This window comes from Lethenteron reissneri, chromosome 71, assembly GCF_015708825.2.
Source record: "Lethenteron reissneri isolate LAM-NWPU_2019-01 chromosome 71, ASM1570882v1, whole genome shotgun sequence".
Lineage (NCBI taxonomy): Eukaryota > Metazoa > Chordata > Hyperoartia > Petromyzontiformes > Petromyzontidae > Lethenteron > Lethenteron reissneri.
Window position 1 is genome coordinate 293,674 of NC_083849.1, and position 7,247 is coordinate 300,920.

At 59.8% G+C, this 7,247-nt stretch overlaps 1 non-coding gene across 1 annotated transcript; it reads left to right on the forward strand.

The window, feature by feature from the left end:
- Positions 1–5,729: 5,729 nt before the first annotated feature.
- Positions 5,730–5,816, forward strand: TRNAR-UCU (transfer RNA arginine (anticodon UCU)). The gene is given in 2 exon segments: positions 5,730–5,766; positions 5,781–5,816. It is a non-coding gene; the product is annotated as a tRNA-Arg (tRNA).
- The last annotated feature ends 1,431 nt before the right edge of the window (positions 5,817–7,247 follow it).

Below are 7,247 nucleotides of genomic sequence, written 5' to 3' on the forward strand. Positions count from 1 at the left end.
AGCTGACATTTTCCACACAGACTCGTTGTGCCAGACAATTATTGTTCGTGAAAAAAAAATCCCAAAATTTTACACTTTTTAGGCAAAAAAATTTATTTTACATATATTCAAATAGAACTAATTCATGGCTTTGGCTGAACGTCACAGTGTAGGAGCCCAGAGCGTAACCCCTGCACAGGCCGTGGCGGAGTAGCGCAGTTGGTAGCGCCCTCGCTTCCCATGCCAAAGGTCGCGGGATCGATCCCCGCGTCCTCCACAGGCGAATATATTTTTAAATCCTTTATATTAAGTTCGCTGCCACGCATATAAAGGATTTATAGTGAAAAACTTTGTTTTTACGGGTTATACTTATTTAATCTGCCCCACCAATGAAGAGGTTTGCGTGGGGTAGTGGCGGCGGTGGCGGTCGTGCAGAGCGAACGCGGCGACCCGAGTTCCATTCCTGCTCACGGCCGCCAACACCAGCGACGATTATCTGAAGCGGCCTTGGGTCTCTCCCCTCGGCGTGTTTGTTGAACTCTTTCGCACCGTACGTAGCCGACGGTGCTAATCGGAGGTGCGGAGGGAGGACAACGAACTAAAGAAGCGCTCAGGAAGTTCTCACGGAGTGAGTTTGTCAACCGAGACGATGACTTGAAGGTGCATAGTACCACTGGCTTGCTAATATCGGAAGAGCGTTCCAGACGGCCACAGGGGACGTCCATAAATGACGTCACGCGCCTGGGGGGGGGGGGGGTCAGACATTTGTGACGATGTGTGACGAGGGGGGGGGGTGAGAAATGTGACGTCACATCAAATTGCGCAACTTTAATAAAGAAATATAGACAACACGTTCTACTTAATTAAATAGACTTTGTAATAAATGTTTTCTCCTACAACATCAGAGTGCAGCGCCACATTAAATACGCACTACAATGACAATAGTTTAAAGCGATTTGAATCATTTTTTATTTTGGGGGGGCAGAGCTTTGTGACGTCATTTGAGGGGGGTTTGACCTTTTGTGACGAGGGGGGGGTCAAAAATCGTCTAAAATCGCGTGACGTCATTTATGGACGGCCCCACAGAAGCGCATCTGATGATGATGGCTGAGCCAAAAGCCGCTGCAGGGAGGATGGTGGTCACGTGGTGATGGTGGTCACGTGGTGTTCACGTGGTGACGGTGGTCACGTGGTGGTCACGTGGTGTTCACGTGGTGTTCACGTGGTGATGGTGGTCACGTTCACACTCTTCGATGCTTCAAGGTCGACTCGGCCTCAACTGAGTAGCTGGTGTAGCGGTGTGGAGTGAACGTCGCCACTGGGGAGACAAAGGCGGCCGGGCGCGGGGCTGACCACCCATTACCTGGTGTGCCACAGCGCCACTCGCTGACAGCACTTGCCACAACGACAACAAACTTCGATGTGAAGCTTCTTTCGTGACTGCAGCAGGGATTCATCTTCTTGGTTCCTTCGGTAAAGTCACGTAAAGGGAAATAATAAAATATTATTTTATTATGTTTTATTTTTATTATTTTATTATTTCCCTGCTACGTCACTTTACCGAAAGAACCAAGAAGATGAACAACAACAACAAAGCGAGAGTGCCGAATATAGCCCGGGTCTGGGTCGGGCTCGCACGGGTCTGGGTCGGGCTGGCACGGGTCTGGGTCGGGCTGGCACGGGTCTGGGTCGGGCTGGCACGGGTCTGGGTCGGGCTGGCACGGGTCTGGGTCGGGCTCGCACGGGTCTGGGTCGGGCTGGCACGGGTATGGGTCGGGCTGGCACGGGTCTGGGTCGGGCTGGCACGGGTCTGGGTCGGGCTGGCACGGGTCTGGGTCGGGCTGGCACGGGTATGGGTCGGGCTCGCACGGGTCTGGGTCGGGCTGGCACGGGTCTGGGTCGGGCTGGCACGGGTCTGGGTCGGGCTGGCACGGGTCTGGGTCGGGCTGGCACGGGTCTCTGTCGGGCTGGCACGGGTCTGGGTCAGGCTGGCACGGGTCTGGGTCAGGCTGGCACGGGTCTGGGTCGGGCTAGCACGGGTATGGGTCGGGCTCGCACGGGTCTGGGTCGGGCTGGCACGGGTCTGGGTCGGGCTGGCACGGGTCTGGGTCGGGCTGGCACGGGTCTGGGTCGGGCTGGCACGGGTCTGGGTCGGGCTGGCACGGGTCTCTGTCGGGCTGGCACGGGTCTGGGTCAGGCTGGCACGGGTCTGGGTCAGGCTGGCACGGGTCTGGGTCGGGCTAGCACGGGTCTGGGTCAGGCTGGCACGGGTCTGGGTCGGGCTAGCACGGGTCTGGGTCAGGCTGGCACGGGTCTGGGTCGGGCTGGCACGGGTCTGGGTCGGGCTCGCACGGGTCTGGGTCAGGCTCGCACGGGTCTGGGTCGGGCTGGCACGGGTCTGGGTCGGGCTGGCACGGGTCTCTGTCGGGCTGGCACGGGTCTGGGTCAGGCTGGCACGGGTCTGGGTCAGGCTGGCACGGGTCTGGGTCGGGCTAGCACGGGTCTGGGTCAGGCTGGCACGGGTCTGGGTCGGGCTGGCACGGGTCTGGGTCGGGCTCGCACGGGTCTGGGTCGGGCTGGCACGGGTCTGGGTCGGGCTCGCACGGGTCTGGGTCGGGCTGGCACGGGTCTGGGTCAGGCTGGCACGGGTCTGGGTCGGGCTGGCACGGGTCTGGGTCGGGCTGGCACGGGTCTGGGTCGGGCTGGCCCGGGTCTGGGTCGGGCTGGCCCGGGTCTGGGTCGGGCTGGCACGGGTCTGGGTCGGGCTGGCCCGGGTCTGGGTCGGGCTGGCACGGGTCTGGGTCGGGCTGGCCCGGGTCTGGGTCGGGCTGGCACGGGTCTGGGTCGGGCTGGCACGGGTCTGGGTCGGGCTGGCCCGGGTCTGGGTCGGGCTGGCACGGGTCTGGGTCGGGCTGGCACGGGTCTGGGTCGGGCTGGCACGGGTCTGGGTCAGGCTGGCACGGGTCTGGGTCAGGCTGGCACGGGTCTGGGTCGGGCTAGCACGGGTCTGGGTCAGGCTGGCACGGGTCTGGGTCGGGCTAGCACGGGTCTGGGTCAGGCTGGCACGGGTCTGGGTCGGGCTGGCACGGGTCTGGGTCGGGCTCGCACGGGTCTGGGTCAGGCTCGCACGGGTCTGGGTCGGGCTGGCACGGGTCTGGGTCGGGCTGGCACGGGTCTCTGTCGGGCTGGCACGGGTCTGGGTCAGGCTGGCACGGGTCTGGGTCAGGCTGGCACGGGTCTGGGTCGGGCTAGCACGGGTCTGGGTCAGGCTGGCACGGGTCTGGGTCGGGCTGGCACGGGTCTGGGTCGGGCTCGCACGGGTCTGGGTCGGGCTGGCACGGGTCTGGGTCGGGCTCGCACGGGTCTGGGTCGGGCTGGCACGGGTCTGGGTCAGGCTGGCACGGGTCTGGGTCGGGCTGGCACGGGTCTGGGTCGGGCTGGCACGGGTCTGGGTCGGGCTGGCCCGGGTCTGGGTCGGGCTGGCCCGGGTCTGGGTCGGGCTGGCACGGGTCTGGGTCGGGCTGGCCCGGGTCTGGGTCGGGCTGGCACGGGTCTGGGTCGGGCTGGCCCGGGTCTGGGTCGGGCTGGCACGGGTCTGGGTCGGGCTGGCACGGGTCTGGGTCGGGCTGGCCCGGGTCTGGGTCGGGCTGGCACGGGTCTGGGTCGGGCTGGCCCGGGTCTGGGTCGAGCTGGCACGGGTCTGGGTCGGGCTGGCACGGGTCTGGGTCGGGCTCGCACGGGTCTGGGTCGGGCTGGCACGGGTCAGCTGGCCCGGGTCCGGCTGGTCTGGATCTTGCTCGTCTCAAGACGAGATACATTCCATGTATGCTGAAGGTCCATTGCCCGAAACGTCGCTTATACATTAATAATATCCAAGCCACAAACACGAGAGCTATACACCACGTGTGGTGGAGAGATACAGGGACCACGTGTCATGGTTCGTGGGAGATACAGAGACCACGTGGAGTGATGTAGGAGATACACAGGCGACGTGAGCCTGCCGAGCGGGCTGTGTGGGGGGGCAGCTGTAAGAGTGGCTGTGTGGGGGGGCAGCTATAAGAGTGGCTGTGTGGGGGGGCAGCTGTAAGAGTGGCTGTGTGGGGGGGCAGCTATAAGAGTGGCTGTGTGGGGGGGCAGCTATAAGAGGGGCTGTGTGGGGGGGCAGCTGTAAGAGTGGCTGTGTGGGGGGGCAGCTATAAGAGTGGCTGTGTGGGGGGGCAGCTATAAGAGGGGCTGTGTGGGGGGGCAGCTGTAAGAGTGGCTGTGTGGGGGGCAGCTATAAGAGTGGCTGTGTGGGGGGGCAGCTATAAGAGGGGCTGTGTGGGGGGCAGCTATAAGAGGGGCTGTGTGGGGGGGCAGCTATAAGAGTGGCTGTGTGGGGGGGCAGCTGTAAGAGTGGCTGTGTGGGGGGGCAGCTATAAGAGTGGCTGTGTGGGGGGGCAGCTGTAAGAGTGGCTGTGTGGGGGGGCAGCTATAAGAGGGGCTGTGTGGGGGGGCAGCTGTAAGAGTGGCTGTGTGGGGGGGCAGCTGTAAGAGTGGCTGTGTGGGGGGGGCAGCTGTAAGAGTGGCTGTGTGGGGGGGCAGCTATAAGAGTGGCTGTGTGGGGGGGCAGCTATAAGAGGGGCTGTGTGGGGGGGGCAGCTATAAGAGTGGCTGTGTGGGGGGGCAGCTGTAAGAGTGGCTGTGTGGGGGGCAGCTATAAGAGTGGCTGTGTGGGGGGGCAGCTGTAAGAGTGGCTGTGTGGGGGGGCAGCTGTAAGAGTGGCTGTGTGGGGGGCAGCTATAAGAGGGGCTGTGTGGGGGGGCAGCTATAAGAGTGGCTGTGTGGGGGGGCAGCTATAAGAGTGGCTGTGTGGGGGGGCAGCTATAAGAGTGGCTGTGTGGGGGGGCAGCTGTAAGAGTGGCTCTGTGGGGCTGTGTGGGGGGGCAGCTATAAGAGTGGCTGTGTGTGGGGGGGGGGGCAGCTGTAAGAGTGGCTGTGTGGGGCTGTGTGGGGGGGCAGCTGTAAGAGTGGCTGTGTGGGGCTGTGTGGGGGGGCAGCTATAAGAGTGGCTGTGTGGGGGGGCAGCTGTAAGAGTGGCTGTGTGGGGGGCAGCTATAAGAGTGGCTGTGTGGGGGGGGCAGCTGTAAGAGTGGCTGTGTGGGGGGGCAGCTGTAAGAGTGGCTGTGTGGGGGGCAGCTATAAGAGGGGCTGTGTGGGGGGGCAGCTATAAGAGTGGCTGTGTGGGGGGGCAGCTATAAGAGTGGCTGTGTGGGGGGGCAGCTGTAAGAGTGGCTCTGTGGGGCTGTGTGGGGGGGCAGCTATAAGAGTGGCTGTGTGTGGGGGGGGGGGCAGCTGTAAGAGTGGCTGTGTGGGGCTGTGTGGGGGGGCAGCTATAAGAGTGGCTGTGTGGGGCTGTGTGGGGGGGCAGCTGTAAGAGTGGCTGTGTGGGGCTGTGTGGGGGGGCAGCTGTAAGAGTGGCTGTGTGGGGCTGTGTGGGGGGGCAGCTGTAAGAGTGGCTGTGTGGGGCTGTGTGGGGGGGCAGCTGTAAGAGTGGCTGTGTGGGGCTGTGTGGGGGGGCAGCTGTAAGAGTGGCTGTGTGGGGCTGTGTGGGGGGGCAGCTGTAAGAGTGGCTGTGTGGGGCTGTGTGGGGGGCAGCTGTAAGAGTGGCTGTGTGGGGCTGTGTGGGGGGGCAGCTGTAAGAGTGGCTGTGTGGGGCTGTGTGGGGGGGCAGCTATAAGAGTGGCTGTGTGGAGCGTGAATCAACAGGTGGCTCCGTGGCGCAATGGATAGCGCATTGGACTTCTAGTGGTGAAGCGGCAATTCAAAGGTTGCGGGTTCGAGTCCCGCCGGAGTCGCGAATATTTTTTAGTAAAATTTTTTCCACCTCCCCCCCTCCTCACCCCTCCTCACCCCTCACCGGGCGGGGGCGAATCGAGCTTCGCCAAAGTCACGGATCTCCCCGCGGCTTCTAAATAATCGAGTTGGTGGCGCTCTCTCGTCACGTGGCGCTGTGATGCAGCAGCAGCAGCGGCAGCGTTCTGGCTGCGCAGTCGATGGCTGCAATCATCGTGACAACCCCCGGGGGGGGGTCCATGACGTCCCCCCTCCCCCTGCCAATAACACGTCCCGAACCCGAGAGTCGCCTCGAGGTGCACCTAGCCTGGCACAGCGCGCCGTGTTGGTGACGTCACCGTGAACGTCGGTTGTGGTGGTTGTTGTTGTTGAATGGTGGTGGCCGGGGAAAGTTGTTGGTGGTGGAGGTGGCGCCACGTGGTGGCCGAATGGGAGAACTTCGCCCTGACGGTTCAACAACCACGATGCGGTATTAAAGACCACGATATGACGATTATCACGATATGACGATTATCGCGATATCGGTTTTCTTCCGCGCTCAAGTGAATTCTGCCACAATATCAGACCTCGCGATATGACGATTATCGCGATAACTTCCCCGATTCTTTGGGGCCACGGAAATATTAAATGTGACGATATGACGATTATCGCGATATTCTTCCACGCAAATTCTGCCACGGTACGATATTAAACCTCGCGATATGACGATTATCGCGATATAGTGTATAGCAGTGTAGTGTATAGTGTAGTGTATAGTAGTGTAGTGTATAGTAGTGTAGTGTATAGTAGTGTAGTGTGTAGTGTAGTGTATAGTGTAGTGTATTGTATAGTGTAGTGTATAGTATAGTGTATAGTAGTGTATAGCAGTGTAGTGTATAGTGTAGTATATAGTAGTGTAGTGTATAGCAGTGTAGTGTATAGTGTAGTGTATAGTAGTGTATAGTGTAGTGTATAGTATAGTGTAGAGTAGTGTAGTGTATAGCAGTGTAGTGTATAGTGTAGTGTATAGTAGTGTATAGTGTAGTGTATAGTGCAGTACACTAGTACAGCACTAACCGGTTGTGTGTTGGAGAGCCAAGCCACAAGTGGCTTCATCAGGCGACAGCCAGATTTGTGGAGAAGTCTTCTTGTTTCGTTCCTTACATACAGAGAGAAGTAATATGGGGACGTGACGTCATACGCGTTGTGAGGTGCGATGACGTCATGTAACCTGTGGATGATATTGGTGTGAATCTGTTCTTATCACTTGAGATACCGCTGAGAGCTCAGCATTCCGGTTCTTTTCGATTTAAAGCTTTCGTGACTGCAGGGATTCATCTTCTTGGTTCTTTCGGTAAAGTCACGTAGAAGGGAAGTAATAAAATAATAAAACAAAACATAATATTATTTTATTATGTTTTATTTTTATTTTATTTTGTTTTATTTTTATTATG